The sequence below is a fragment of the Canis aureus genome, chromosome 4, assembly GCF_053574225.1.
Source record: "Canis aureus isolate CA01 chromosome 4, VMU_Caureus_v.1.0, whole genome shotgun sequence".
Taxonomy (NCBI): domain Eukaryota; kingdom Metazoa; phylum Chordata; class Mammalia; order Carnivora; family Canidae; genus Canis; species Canis aureus.
In genome coordinates, this window is record NC_135614.1 from 14,794,327 (window position 1) to 14,810,402 (window position 16,076).

At 42.3% G+C, this 16,076-nt stretch overlaps 1 protein-coding gene and 1 long non-coding RNA gene across 19 annotated transcripts in view; one reads left to right on the forward strand and one right to left on the reverse strand.

Annotated features, from left to right (window-relative positions):
• RHOBTB1 (Rho related BTB domain containing 1) overlaps positions 1-16,076 on the reverse strand; it is a 117,952-nt gene that overhangs the window by 58,820 nt on the left and 43,056 nt on the right. For 7 of the 17 annotated variants that reach the window (XR_013377679.1, XM_077894629.1, XM_077894641.1 and 4 more), the window contains exon 3: positions 2,897-2,947. The exons of 4 other annotated variants lie outside the window; for them this stretch is intronic. The gene's annotated coding sequence lies outside the window, so the exon portion shown is untranslated. Of the gene's footprint in view, positions 1-183; positions 377-2,896; positions 2,948-5,003; positions 5,148-5,688; positions 5,793-16,076 lie in introns of those variants that run through there. 6 more of the 17 variants (XM_077894634.1, XM_077894633.1, XM_077894628.1 and 3 more) reach the window with 6 other exon arrangements.
• On the forward strand, positions 4,222-15,016 carry LOC144312219 (uncharacterized). Of its 2 annotated transcripts, none has more exons than XR_013377683.1 (2): positions 4,222-4,539; positions 14,886-15,016. It is a non-coding gene; the product is annotated as an uncharacterized LOC144312219 (long non-coding RNA). The 2 variants fall into 2 exon arrangements; XR_013377684.1 differs by lacking the exon at positions 4,222-4,539 and adding an exon at positions 8,884-9,144.

Genomic DNA, 16,076 nt, shown 5'->3' on the forward strand with positions numbered 1-16,076 from the left:
TCACAGAGGGATGGAGCCTGAGATGGTAACCTCATTAGCACTGGGAACTTGGCATTAACCTGTGTCTATGCAATGAATAAACACAGGTGCAGAGTGGAGAAATGTAATTGTTTCTTCTGGACCTGCTGGCATCTCTTTCTTTATAAAACTTCCTAATTCACCCCTTAGTGGATAAAACCTTACCAGAGATATGATAATGTGCTTGATGGGACAGCTGGAGGGAACATTTGGAGATAGAAGTGTCCTAGGACATCTGGAAACAGTGGCTGCTATACCCAGTTCATTTCAGTTTTTTTATTTGCCTATTTCCCAATTTCTGCCATGTGCACAGGGAACACAGGATTTCAGGAAGAGTGGTGATGACTTTGTTTATAAACTAAAAAAAAAAAAAAAAAACTTCTGATGCTGACATATAATTAAACAGTGTATACACATCCCGTCCATTAAGTAACTGCCTCTTGGCCTCCCCTGCCCACCTCTAACACAACAAAAGCCACTTCTTCTGACTTCATTTTCTTTCCTTCTTCCAGTTTTCTTTTGGTGTTGTGAGGTTTGTGGGGAGCCTGAGTGGAGTAAAGAAGATGAACACGAAAACCAAATTCAGATTACCTGTACTCTTTAAACCCTATTACATGAAGCCAGAGTGAGGCCTGCAAATAATGAGACTCAACTGCCTGTTTTCTAAAAGAACAGCAATAGAAAAGATTCTTAAAAATTCTGCTGTTTTCTATAGGCAAACTTCCTGAGCGAAAAACAATGAAATTTCAAGTGTTTCCACCCATGTTTCAAGATAGGTCAAGCACATTAATTAACCAAAGCCTTCTGAAGTTCAATACAGCAAACGGATGATTGCTAATTAAATTATTATTAGGGATAACATGCTAATTATAAGGTCTTGTTAACATATGACTCACAGTATAATTTTACTTTTTATTTATTTATTTTTAGATTTTTTTTTTTTTTAGTAAATTCTATGCCAAACATGGGGCTCGAATTCAGGGCCCCAAGATCAATATGCTCTACTGACTGGGCCAGCCAGGTGCCCCTAATTTTGCTTTTTCAATAATTACAGGTTTAGAGTTGCTATACTGATATTTTTATGACATAGCACTGGCACAGCTAACCAAATATCAGTTGACGATGAGGTCTTAACCTGCAATGGGATCTTCTCAGTGTTCTTAAGCTCTATTCTGTAATGATACACTGTGTAACAACTTGTACAGGACAAACCTGTAGTAGGACAGCTTATAACAACCCCTTAAATGCTTAAAAGTATCTCTTAGCTAAGTAACCTTTTAGGGCTATTAGCTTGAGTTGGGGATATCAGTACATTTTTTTTTTAAAGATGATATATTAAGGTTTTCTTTACTAATTTGTTCCCCATTTCATTTTCATATTATTCCTTTATATAATACCCCCTAAGAAGGATTGAAAAACGTTAGAAATTATTCTACAAAAGGTAGGCAAGATAGGAAGAGAAGGCCGTCAAGGTGGGTAAAAACTGAAAATGTCCTGCTTAATCTTTACTGGCCATTTTCAGGACTTTGGTTGGGATTTATCTATTATGCATCTAAATCTATCTACATGGCACATTTTAGACAAATTAAAATTCCAAAAGGAATTGAGTACTTTAAAGTATCATGCTAAGTAGTAATGTTCTCAAAGATGCTGTCCAGATTCAAACAGCTCACAATTTTGTTACAATGCTTTTTGAAGCAATAACATCTTTGAGCTTTGAGATACTGTAATTTAGCAGTTCTAGATGACTGCATAATCTCTCCCTGTTGGGTTGAAATTCTACCTTCTGTCTTTTCCTAAACTCTCACTCATTTGTCATCTATCCAGACAAAATATGTGCTTGAAATTTCTTCTGTGCATACACGGAGTTGCAAAGTAATCCCATGGAGTGGAAAATGCAGAACTTCTTGTAAACCGTACCATTGACCTTCCAATTCAGCCTTTTGTCATGTATGATCTTGATTTATCCTTTAATTTTTCATACATGAATGTTTAATATCTTGCCTTTTAAGTCTTTTTGTAAGATTTTAGGATGGGAGATCCCCTCATAAAAACTTTCTTAAATCTTAGACAGTGTTATGCCAGAAAGTACACATGAAAGCTTATTATCACACTGCTTTATTTAAGAGAAGGGTATTTATTCTTTGCAACGGTTGGGCCATTTCATGTTATTATATGAGCTGTAATTACCAAGTTATCTTATGCAAATCACTTAACCTTTCCTGGCCTCAATTTCCCTACTAGAGAAGAATTTTTCAACTAGAAAGTCTAGGTTTTAGTGTAAGAATTTTTTTTTTAAATCCTATTTCTTCCATTTCCTAAAAGTAGGAATTGAATATATTATCTAACCTTTCTGAATTTCTAACGCTTCACAAGTCTTTTGGGCATCAAGAGAGTAGTTAAACTCCACAGGGTTTTTTTTTTTTTTCTTTTCCAGATGCACAATGAGAACATAAATGTAATGAATGCAACACATTTTCCCAACTTTGATTCATGCTAAAATATATGCGCTATTATTAAATCAAGTTTCTTCCAGCTCTAGAGTGCCAAGATTAGGATAGAAGTAAAATCTTAATTATCAAGCACCCAGATCCTCAGCATCCTTGGTGATTCTGGCATCTCTTTGATCCCCACACCCCTCAAAAAGTCATAAAGTACAAACTGATTCAAGGTCCATTTTAGTACCATTTTACTCACAGAGTAAAGAAAATAATTTTATTAATCATTGAACTTGTGATGTTCATAACTGAGTCCATGAAAAGACGGTAAAGACAAATTGTTTTAAGACAAATGACTGGGAAATCTGTTCTGAAATCCATGTTCAGAATTAGATACAAGGTGTCATCAATCGGTCATAGGTTTGCACAGAGACACTGACCTGGCTTTCTGGAAGTGAAGAACAGAACACCCTGCTCACAGCTGGACTTACCTACATAAAAAAGAGAAACACCTGTTAAGTCCTACTGCTGCCCAAGAAGGAACACGTAGGGAGCCACTAAAATTTTCACCGCACATTTTTTTCCCCCTCCACCTCCCAAAGGGCAAGAGTTTGCTTCACTTTTGCTAAATACCAGTGTTAAAGTGGCATTTCTTTGGGTCAAATACATCCCGAAATAGCTAGGTTAACATTTTGTAGCATTTGTGAAAATATATTTCTGAACATTTGGGGATGATACAAAAAAAGCACTTGGCCCAGACCCACGGAAGGGAAAAAGGAAAAACTTCCAGGCATTTTACCATGCAGAAGTCAGAGAAGTGGACACACTAACCTTCCAAAATAACATTTGGGGGCAATATTGGCTTAAGCGAAAGGTCAAACGGTTCTAGTTTTTCCTATTAAATTCTATGTGTATAGTTTACAAGTTGTGTTATTGGGCCAACAGCATCAGATTACCTGTGCTTCTATTTTCACCTCTGTGATCACATACAGCCTTATGTACTTAAATTTACACTACCTTCAGAATTTGGGAAAATAACCACCAATGGGCACATTTAGAAGAACGTTGACCATGATTTTATTGCTTCCCAATGATTTTTTTTCAGTGTTCCACACCAAGAGGAACTGGTTAAACCCCTTTCCCACTAGTATGCCTAAATAGGATCCAGGAATCTCAGAGGCGACCTAATATAACAATTTGCTGCCTACTCCACCTGCAGAGCAGTAGGCAGACCTTATTTACACCGAAAAGAACTTGTGTTTATTTTCTAGCAACCAGCGACTCTTAGGAATCTACAGAGTTATTGGAAAGGAAATGTAATCCCAAAATTCTAAAGAGTGTTTGTAAACAAACTGACGAATGTATGTTTAGAAAAGCCTAGAGCTTGCCGAGGTCACACAAACACAGCCTATTGGCTATTTATATCTGGCTGATAGTGAGAGGACTTTATACAAAGATGAAAACTACTGATCACGATATTCCCTTCGGTTTAGAGAGGATCCACAGTACGGTGGAGAGTATGCAGCACAGCCCTGGTTGAGGATGGGGGAACCCCAACCAGAGAAACCTCAAGTTGAGCATCTGGCCGGGGTCCAGCAGAACTGCATGAGCAGCACAAGTTGGGGCGAGTTCAAAGTCAAAAAGCCTCTTCGTGTCTTAACTTCCTAGAGTTTCCTGGGTCTGGGTGCCTTTGTATATATATCAACCTTCATGCATTTTCTTCTCCCCCCCGGCAAATGTGTACAGTCAGCTCGAAAGGCACAGCTTGTGTGCTGACGTGCAAAGCCAAGTCAAAACCCTGCGCTTGGCGCTCCCTTCTAACTTTCTGGCTTGTCCAAGTCTAAATATTGACATTGCTCCTCAGTTGAGATGTTTGATACTGCTGAGGATAGAAAAGGCGCAGCTAAAAGTAGGATCTAATGATATATTTTTGCATGGTTGTGCCTTCCTTCCACTTCCACTTCCTTTTCTTTTTTCTTTCTTTTTTTTTTTTTTTGGAGAGGGCGTTGGAGTCCCTGGTCTGCAGCATCTCCCCTCTCCACCCCTCACCCCATTGTTCTCCCCGAGCACACAGACACGCAAGGTAAGGTGTTTTGCAAGCCCCTCGCGGCCGCTCCTCCTGTTGTCACGGCAACTCACAACAGACTCGGCGCACACGGGGCTGGGGGCGGGGAGCGCCCGGCTGCGGCCGCCCAGGCGGCTCCCGAGGGCGGGTGCAAGCGCCCCGGGGTCGCTCCCCACCGCTCCGGGCCGGCCGGCTCCCCGCCACCGCGCTCGGTCCCCGCGGCCCCTCCCCCGCCCGCGGGGCATGTCCTCGGCTCCGAGGAGGGGCGCGGCTGTGCGGGCGCTGCAGGGAACCCCGCGGCCCGCCCCGGGTGCGGGTGCGAGCGCCCCGGGCCCGCGGGGAGGCGCGGGCGGCCCCCACGCGGCTCGGAGCCGCTGCTCGCTGGCTCGGGGCGCCGCCCCTGGGGCCCGGGCGCCGGGGCTCCGCGGCCGCTGCTCCGGGAAGAAGTTTCCTAGCACAGCGACTCACGACACAGAACCTACCCTGAAGCCGAGCGAGACGCGAGCTCTCTCCGCCTTCAAGGGTTGGGGGGCGCGGGGGTCCCCGCCACTCAGCAGCAGCCGCGACTGCGCGGGGCCGCGGGCGTGCGGGACCCCTGCGCGCCGCGTGCCGCCCGCCGCCCAACTTTGCACAAAGGCTGCATGGCACGGCCCGGCGCCGCGGCCGCCGGCTCCCCGCTCGCTCCCCGCCGGCTCCCCGCTCGCTCCCCGCCGGCTCCCCGCGGGAGGGGGCGCGCCCCGGCCCCCCGCCCCCGCCCTCCCGGCCGCTCTCGCCCCCGCCGCGCTCCCGGGCGGGCCCGCCGGGCGGAACCGAGCGCCCGCCCCGAGCTCCGCCGCCGCCGTGGCGGCCGCCGCTCGCTCCGTGACGTTAGCAGCCTCCGCGGCTATTTATATCCACACGCTTGGATTTCATTCATGAAACCGCGGCCTGGCGAGCCCGTGCGCCGGGGCGCGGGCGGCGAGGGGGCCCCGGCTTCGCGCAGCCCCGGGGACGCGCGGCCCGGGGGGGGGCGGGGGGGACCTCGCGGGGCCGCGGCGCGGGGGCCCCGACCCTCCTCCCGGGCGCTCGCCGCCCCGCCCCGGCCCGGCCCGGCCCCCAGCTCCCGCCCGCACCCCACAGCCGCTGGCCCTCGGCCCCAGGCTCTGGAGAAGTAAGTTGGGCACTAACCGGCTGGGCGGCATGGCTCGCTTCCCCCCAGGAGCTGACCGGCCGCGGACTCCGAGGGAGGACATTGGCTTTTGTTTCAAAAGCGAGCCCAGCTGCTGACTAAGGGCTGCGTTAGCCCAGCCTCCTCCTCTCCTGGGAGGCTGCACGTGCCGGCGGCCCCCCCCCCCCCCCCCCCCCCCGGGTTACCTTCCTCGGTGACTTGGGGTCCCGCAGGGGGCAGGGGGCGTCAGCACCACAGGCCGCACCCCTCCCCTCCCCCCCCCACCACCCGTGCGAAGAGGGGATTGACCACCTTCTGCAAAGGGCCGAGTGAGGAAGTAAAATTGGCTTCGGGCGCTCATGGCTTGAGAGCCCAGGACCGTCCATCCCTCCTGGTGAACTTTTCTCCCTCTTCTAGGCCGACAGTGACCTCTGAGGACAGGACCCGGGGTCCTTTGCACGTTTGCATGCATTCACACAACAAATACTCATTGCTTGCCCGCCTGTCAGGTACCCTGCTGAGCCCTAAGAAGGGGACCATGCACCCAAGCAACCCTTGTCCTGGCCCTCAAAGGGTTTTCAGACAACCCGCCAAAATTACTGTGCCTTCAACCTCCTAACCCCCAGCCTGTATAAAGAGGCACCTGGGGCATAAAGGTATGGATGTGTCCAGCTACCTCAAGGAATTCATTCATTTAGTGAACCTGTGTACAGGCGGCTGTGTACCAAGGGGCTACACAGATGGCAACAATGTGTCCTCAGTCCCCGAGGAATTCTCAAGGACTGTGTTCCTGAGGTGTTGGGGGGCTGGAGAAAAGGGAGCCTTTAAAGGGCCCCCTGGTTGGGTTGTCATCCCCACTGAACTGTCTTTGGAAATGGGAGTTATGGGTCCATCCTCTTTGATGCCCAGGAGACGATAGTGAAGAGGCAATCAGAAAGGTCTACTCTAAGAACTTCAAGACAGAGACATGAGGGGGCAATCATTTCCTTGGTGCAAAACAAACTTCTCTTGGTCTATTTAAAAGGTGACCCCGTTTTAAGAGGTTTAATCAATATAGATTCTTTTCAGGAACACATTTCTTCAGAAAAGTTAATTAACCCTGTTCATTCCCAGCAATCACTCCTTTTTATTGCAAGCTATTTCTCTTCAAAGTGCCCTGGGGCTAAGAAATAGGGTAGAAACTCAGAAGAAATGGGAATTATTGGGACGCCTGGGTGGTTCAGTGGTTGAGTGTGTCTGCCTTCGGCTCAGGGCATGATCCGGGGTCCTGGGATCAAGTCCCACATCGGGCTCCCTGCATGGAGCCTGCTTCTCCCTCTCTCTCTGTGTGTCTCTCATGAATAAATAAATAAATAAAGTCTTAAAAAAAAAAGAAACGGGAATTATCATAAATTGTGGCACTCACATGTGGCAGGCAACGGTCTAGGAGGTTTAAAACAATCTTCTCAATTAATACAGCAACTGATGAGGTTCCTGCCTTTCTTCACTTTCTTTCATTTCCTCAGTTATAAATTTAAAAAGAGTTAAGTGGCATGCCTAAGCAGCAAGCAGGTGCTAGGATCAAAAAGACACTTCTACAAATACCCATAACTGGAAGGCTATCCTATGCCATCCACTCCCACGGAGCACCGAGAGGCTCAGTTCTTTCAGACGATGCTGCTTCTGTAGGGCCCAAAGAACAAACTGTCATCATGGAACTACCCAGGTTGATGCCTATATCTGAGGGACACTGACAGGATGAACTTTTAGGAGAATAAAGTGGTGTAAACGGTGATCCACATAAAGCAGAGGAAAAGTCACTGTTCTACAAAGTCCTTCCAAACAACAGTAGTGGTCTGAGGAATAGATTGTCTCAATGGTGCTTTGTAGCCCCCAAATATTACACATAAAACCCCTGATTCTGGAAAAGTGGAAGAAAATGAGCATAAAGCACAGAGTCTATTATGCCTACTGGAAAGGAGAGAAAAGGAATAATACAAAGAATCCCCTGAGTCACTGCCACAAATGTATCCTTGTTCTCATTATTACCGTAAAATAATCCACATTTGCATACTCAAATTGTTGCAAGCTAATAAAATCAATACCATTAGCTTTTAATAAATATTCAAAATTGGTACTTAAGCTTAATTAAACCAACACTGTATATGTAAACACTTTTGGGATTGTGATGTACAAAAGCAGCGTAGAAACTTTTGACTAGCTTTTATGGTAAATATTTAGCAAAGTCATAGTACTAAAAAAAAATTCCCACAATCAAGACACAGGACTGTTCCATTATCACAAATGAACTTCCATCCATATGCAATCCTCTTTGTATTTGCAGCCCCTCAACATTAATCTGTTCTCAGTCTCCAGAGTTTTGCCATTTTGAGACTGTTACATGAGTGGGGAGCACACAGTTGACTTTTTTTTTTTTTAACTAAGCATAATGCCCTTGAAGTTCACCCATGGTGTGCTTGTATCACTAGCTCATTTGTTTTTATTATTGAGTAAATTTCTATTATATGGATGTAGCAGAATTTGTTCATCCATATATTCATCGAAGAATGTGTTTCCAGTATTTTGCTATTACCAGTAACATTTCTGTAAACATTTGTATATAGATATTTGTATGAACATAAGTTTTTATTTCTTTAGGATGAACACCAAAGAATACATTGTTGGGTCATAGGCTAAGAAATTGTCAAGCTATGTCCCAGAGTACCATAAACATTAGTGGTGGCACTAATGTGTGAGTGGTCTAGTTTCTGCATATTCTCACCAGCATTTGTTATTATCACTATTTTTTTTTAAATTCACTTGCTCAGTAATTTTGCAGGGACAACTCATTGTTTTAATTTTCATTTCCCTAATGGCTAATGATTTTGAACATCTTTTCTTGTTCTTTTTTGCTTAGCCACATCTCTTTTTGCTGAAATATCTGTTCATGTCTTTGGCCTATTTAATAATTGGATTATTACCTGGGTGTTTTCTTTTTTGTTTTTGTTTTTGTTTTTACTATAAGGTTTTGAGAGTCCTAAAAAAATATATCCTAGGATCAAAGAATTTTCAAAATGCAAATTAAATACGACCTCGAGATAACTCTATTTTCAATTCAATACTTGTTCAACATTTCTGTTGCCTTCAGTTTTAACGAGAATGTTCTCAGACACATAAAGCATCCTCAAGTACTTACATAAAAGTCCAATAGAGAGAGCGTTTTCAGGATTATTTTATACACCTGCGTTTCAGCGGTGGCTGCAGCCCCCCCGGGGGGGGGGGGCGAGGTCTCGCCTCCGCGCAGGCGCAAACGCTCCTCCAGGGCGCCTAGGCCGCAGGCTTGTTCCACAGGCCCCACGGAATAGGGCCACCTCGGTACTGGGTCTCTTCCGCTTAGGATGCAGAATTTGGTGTAGTCGTTGGCTGTTTAGAGGACAGTGTCCTGGGTGGCGAGGTCCACGGGCAAGCACGACCAAGGCTTGAGCACGTGGAAGAAAGTAAGTTCAACCATGTGCCCGTTTTGAAGTATAGATGCATTTGCTAGAAATCTGTTAAAACACAGCTGTTGGAGCAGATTCCTGAAGTTACCAAGGTGGCTTCTGTACAGATGCAGTGGGTGGAGGCAGAATTGGTCTGCTGGCCCACCCTTTTTTGGGGTTTTCTGGCTTTTACAGAACCCCTCCTGGACTCTAGAGCAGAATGAGGGCTCTGGGCCCTGGACTCAAGCAGTGGTTGGTGGCGGCTTGCTTGTGCAGACCACCTCGCGGGCCAGCTCCAGAACTGCGGCCCCAGCTCCTACCGCCGGGCAGCGGGGCTGTGCCCCAGCTAATGGTGACAGGTAGGTGAACTGACTCTGTTCTGGGGCTCTTCATTCATGCTAAGCATTGAAGGTTCAAAAAAGAAATGACCTGACCCTCCTGGGACCTCTGTGTCTCCTGAGACATGTCCTTGTATTTGGGTATTCTGGTGCTGGGGTAGCTGCTTCTCCTCTTGGAGGAGTTCAAGACTACTCTGGGGCCAGATGTTTTCCAGCATTCCATATGCAGAGGGAGATAGGGCCCTTCCCCAGCTTCCATGTAGTTGATATATCAACAGCATGGAAACACCTGCCATCATGAACACTTTCTGTCCCAAATATGACAGGCAGGCAGGCTTTGTGTGAATCTGTGTGTTTATAGCTTTTTCACCTGGGTAAGACTGAAAACCCTTAAGTCCAACTGATGAAACTGTGTGGGTTTTTGACTACTTGGGAATTTACCTTGGGTGTTACTCAGACCAGTTCTTGAGATCTCTGAAACTTCTCTTTTCTGTTCACTACTGTTTTGGGGACACCTGAGCTAGTCTTGATTGTCGGAATCAACTGAAAGAGATGTCCTTTACCTGAAAACAATAAGTGGATAGGAACTCCTAGTTGTAGTTCAGTTATCACTGTCAGTCCTGATTTAGTCTATATGAGAACCTTTTTCTAAAGCACCATTTAAGTATAGATAGATTTAGAAAATATGGATAGATGGATGGACAGATGAATACATGGATACTCAAGATAATGTAGTGGATCCAATCTTGGGATTCTTGTGATTAGCCTTTTTTTTTTTAAATAAATTTATTTTTTATTGGTGTTCGATTTGCCAACATATAGAATAACACGCAGTGCTCATCCCATCAAGTTCCCCCCTCAGTGCCCGTCACCCAGTTGTGATTAGCCTTTTAAAGGCAAAAACACTAAATGGTGTGTGCATTTTAGTTGTTCTATGATGGCAAAAAGATTTTTCAAATTGGAGTTCCTATTTTACCAGGCACTAATGGATATAGGCTCTGTGCTGGAAATCTACACAAAGGCATTCTTTTCTTCTAGTAAATGTATTTGTGCAGGTTTCCATAAAAAATATTTTCTGTATGGGGCGCCTGGGTGGCTCAAGGAATTAAGCATCCTGCTCTTGATTTTGGCTCAGGTCATGATCTCAAGGTCCTGAGATCAAACCTCGAGTAGGGCTCCATGCTCAGCGGGGAGTCTGCTTGTCTCCTTCTGCCTCTCCTTCTGCCTCTCCTTCCACCTGCTTATGAATTCTCTGTCTAAAATAAATAAATAAATCTTTAAAAAAATCCTTTCTGAATAGAACCATTTCATTATGTTTTCTGTTGGATTAGGGTGAGTTTGGTAAAAATGTAATTTTGCAAGCTTCACAAATCTAGCTACATTCTTCTTCCTATCAAAATTTCTCTTACCAAGATGGTGTTCCACTGGGCTAGCTTAGCATGTGTAAGGGAAGGTAGTAAACAGCTTTTATGGTTACCCACATGTTTTTGTTTAGTATGGGGTTACTAATTGGAAAACATGTGTCATACCTTTAGAAAGAAGAAAAACACAACAAACTAATGCACAATGTTTATCTTTGATTTTTAAAAGTAAAATATGATTTTTAAAGAGAAGTATAATTCTTTCATAAAAATATGAAAACATATATCATACTTCTAGAAAGAAGGAAAACACAGCAGTCTAATGCACAATGTATATCTTTGATTTTTTTAAAAAGGAAAAATATGATAAAGAAATCTGCATGTGAATGGGACATTTGTTTCAGGAATAAGCTCTATTCCTGATATTGAAAATGTGTTAATTTTATCTAATTAAAAATAAGTGACAAGATTTATGTATCATAGCATATTTAAGGCTATCTTGCCTGACCAACTGTTTCTTACAAAAAATACCAAACTGTTTTTCTCTTTGTGAAACAGGTGAAAAAAAAAAAAAAAACTCCTCAAAAAAAAAAAAAAAAAAAAAAAACCCAAACACATTAGGTAGTGGAAACGGTAGGAAAATAGAATTGTATTTTGGTTACCCCACTAACTATATAATTTTATAAACCATGTAATTCTGTGCTAGTCCCTTAATCCATTGCATCTCAACGTTCCATATATAAAATGAGGCTAAGAATCATAACTTTCTAAAATGTTGTTAAGAGGACTAAATGAAAAAATGTTTGTGAAAAATGTAAACTATGAAGCTGTACACATGCTGGTAAATGTGAAAATGGACTCATTATGAGGCCATTTAAAAATACTGTGCCCCATGGGTACCCCTTGATTTGCAAGTATCAAAGATCAATCATAGGGGAACTATATCATTCCCATAACTCATCTCCCAAGTGCTGACTCTAAGTATTATACATAATAGCCTCCACCAAATTCTGTCTATAAGATAGAAAGTTTAATATTTGAGATTTGACTTTTTTGCTCTGCCAGTGACTTGCAATTGCTGCATTTTCTCCCATCTGTAGAAGTGAGCTAAACTACATGCAGAAACTAGAAAAATAAATGGAGTAAACACACACACACAGCCCATTTCAGAAGAATAATTCCACCTATGTGCATATCACATTTTTCTGCTTACCCAACATCTCTAATCTACGTGTCACCTAATCTTCATGACAAGCTTGGGAATTATCATCTCAAGTATGGGAGAAGGAAAATGAAGTTTCCTAGAGAGTGACTTGCTATCTGTGAGTAGAGGGAGAGCAAGAATTCTTTCTAACCCAGACTTCTAACCCTGATTGTCAGACCATATGAGAGTAACTATTCTGAGGTAATTTAGTGCACGGTACACTAACTTATGTATAGATACCCACTTTAAAAGGAATATGATTATTTTAGAAACACCAGTGACCGGAAGTCAACTCACTAGTCAGCTTCTAGGAAAAAGCTGGTATTTTTTTTCTTAGTTGGTATCAGCTGCCTTTTCATAATGGTTCCTTATCTGAAGCACCGAGGGGCTGACTTTTTTCCCTGGAGACGAGAACATCTGTCCTCATGCGCACAATCAAGTCTCTCCTGAGTTCTGTAAATATTTAGTCCAATGACCTTTAATTTACCACATGGTAAACCCTTTATGGACAAATAGTTAGCTGCATCACATGTGAGTGAAATAAGCAGTAAAACAGGTTAAGATCAATATTGAAGGAGCGCAAGCCCTGAGTTTATAAACATACCCTGAGGACTCCTGGGGTCAGGCACAAAATCTCACTTCCTATCCTTGTGTCAGTCTTAAAACAAAACAAAACAAAACAACACAAACAAACAAAAAAAACAAAAAAACCAAAACTGAGGTGGTGCAGATAGGCATAGAAGTGTCATTGTGTTTCCATCCCCACAGAACGTGAACAGCAGTGTGGGCAAGAAAGCCCACAGTGGAGGATTTTTAGTGATGATAAATGATAAAACTTGTACAAGACACCTTAGTTCTTACTTCTAACTACTTATATATACAGGCCATCTAAGTTACTTACAAAATAGCTGCAATTTTAAGGGAAAACTATTCTTCACGGTTTCATTTGTTCTACTGTAATCACTGCCAACATTCATGAAAAGGCGCTTTGACATCATGAAAATATTTTGCAAAGATTAAAGTGTAATAGTAAACAAGGAGGGTACTAGCATGCACAAATAACAGTAATAAACACCAAGATCGCCACTAGACATTTTAATCAATAATTGTATTAGTGAGTAGTGAGTAAGCACCCACTATGTGTGGAGCATGGTGCTAAATGCTTTCACTCTCACATTAACTCCCTACAATGACTTTATGAGGGAGACATCACTATCAGCTCCATTTTATAGAAGAGGAAACTGAGGACCCAGAAAGGTCAGGTCTTTTGGCAGAGGTCAAACTCTTATTTAAGTATTACTCATTTTAAAATAGAAACTCCTGATAGAGAAAGATTCTACTTTCATATAATTAGCACATCACACTTAGGACTCCTTATTCATTCAGAGTAATGCTGATTACAATGTAAGACATTGCATTGTGTAATTGGAACACTGATAGATTACAGCTTCTCTAAACTTTGACATCAAACTCAGGTAAACTACCTCAATACTTTGTATTTTAGAAACCCCTCGTAGGGGATCCCTGGGTGGCGCAGCGGTTTGGCGCCTGCCTTTGGCCCAGGGCGTGATCCTGGAGACCCGGGATCGAATCCCACATCGGGCTCCCGGTGCATGGAGCCTGCTTCTCCCTCTGCCTGTGTCTCTGTGCCTCTCTCTCTCTCTGTGACTATCATAAATAAATAAAAATTAAAAAGAAAAAAAAAAAAAGAAACCCCTCGTAGGTTAAAGGTTGAGTAGAACTGAAGAGAGCTCATTTTTATGAGATGACAACTTTGGAATTCACGGGGTCCTTGGCCAACACCTGGGGGTCAGGTGTCTATGAGAGATATGACCTCACCACCACAATGTCACAGAAAGCACGTAATTTATGGAAAAATACACAGTGCAATCTCTAGTTCATTTCTTGATATTTCTTGAAAGTAAATTATTGCTCTGCTTCCTAATGGAACATGCCATAATGGTTTCACCCTGTGCCAGCAATGTCATGTTGGTGAGATAAGAAGAGAAGTTTATATAGAAGAAAATTCAGCCCATTTTAACAGATGATGTGATTATGAAGGATGATTTAGATATATGGGTAATACAGATAAGGCAGAGACTTAGGCTTCTAGTGAGCATATCATTCTCAATTACCAAGTGATGTTGATGTTTGAATATCCACATCTATCTAGTGTGGATATCTATCCTCCACATCTATCCATAAGAATTCATTAGTTTGAAAGTAATACTTCTTTCTTCCTAATTCCTAAGTCTAGAATCCCTGTTGAAGACCCTATGTCCCTCACTTGTTTCTCTAAGTTACATGACGCCTGAAGGGACAGTGGTATTTGTGTGGGGTCCAATCCAAACAACATCTCTTTTTACCAGTAAAGGTGATATATCATCTATTGTGAATATAGGTAGTTCTGCTTTCTATAATACAAAATTATTGCTCTTATGAGCACTACTGCTTGTACCATTAGATTATTGCTGGGCTTGAAGCTTTGTCCCAAGAACGCACTTGAGGTGGCTTATGGATGAAAACAGGCATATGTATCCTGCACAATAGTTTATAAATAGAAACACTAGGCACACAAAAGACACTCTGGTATTCTTTTTAAATTTGCACTCTTGCATACTTACAGTAATGGGAGACTGAGACACTGGGAAATATTGAAGTGTCTTCTGAATGATAAAGGAAACATTAACTTCTATCTAGTATAGTTGAAGCTTTAAATATATTCTAATGTATTCCATTATATTATGATTTTATTAAACTTCATTACTAAAATGTAGCTAACTTAATTAGGTAAACTTAGATAACTATAAATCAGAACACTTGATTAACCAGTTCGTCATTTTTTTTTTTTTTTAGCACTGCCAAATATAGTGAGGAACAGTAAAGATGGCCTTGTTGTGAGTCCAGTCCATTGGTTTTGGAGTCAAGTAACAAGAATTTCAGACTATAGTTAATCAACTCTTTGTGGGAAGATTTCCTTGGGCAAGGCAAGTAACCTCTGTCAGGGCTCAGTTTCCTCATCTGCAAAATCAAAAGTCTCAAACTGGGTGAAAGTTTATTTTAGTCTTGAGTTCTATAGTGATTCCACTATTCATGTTGAAATTATTATGAAAAGACCAAAGTTATATTTCAAGAAACATATTTGGCAAGCATCGCATGACTTCCTTGCATGTATTTATTATTAAATTAAATTGAGTTTTTTAAATTGCTAATAGCCCTCATTTGGCTCAGAGTTAGGGTTGCCAGATAAAATACAGGACACACATTCCAGTGTGTTATGCAATATTTGGGACTTACTTATATTAAAAAATATTCATTGTCTGAAATTCAAATGTAACTGGGTCTCTTGTTTTTATTTTAATTAATTAATTAGCTAAATCTGGCAATGTAATGGGTTCGAAAGGGTGAGGAACAGGGAGAAAAATTAGATGGAAGGAAAGTAGACAAAAGCATTTTTGGAATTATCGAATAGTGAATTTAATAGTAAATAGGAGATAAATTAATCAAGCAGCATTTCCCAAAGTATATATATTCCTATTGGACCAGCCCTGAGTGAAACTCTGTTAATAAAGGGGACTAGTCCTTATTTAGTTATAAATGATCAAGTAAGTTTGGGAAATACTTTGTATTTTATCCTCTTCTTTAAATTACGGTTCTTATTGCAAGACTTCTCAGGATGTTTATGTGTGACAAATAATGTATTGATAGGAGGGAAGAAGTCTGTGTTGAGCTGTCCATACTTATTTGATGAGGGAACCCTTCTTTTGATACTAGAATATCAACAATCCACAGTGTTCCACTGAATACAGTTTGTGAACATCACAGTAAATAATAGAAAACAGTGGGTAGGATCGTTCATTCCAAAGAACTTAACTTGGAATCTTCCTTCTGATTAGGCAGACATGTGGGTCACTGTGGTCAATTATTCAAGGAGTAGCTGTCCTGGGTTACCCCAAACCACAGATAATTGCCAGCTACCATTACATAGCACAAATAAATTCATTGAAACTGCCAGTCCAGTGTATGCCAGCAGTGCTGATTATAAAA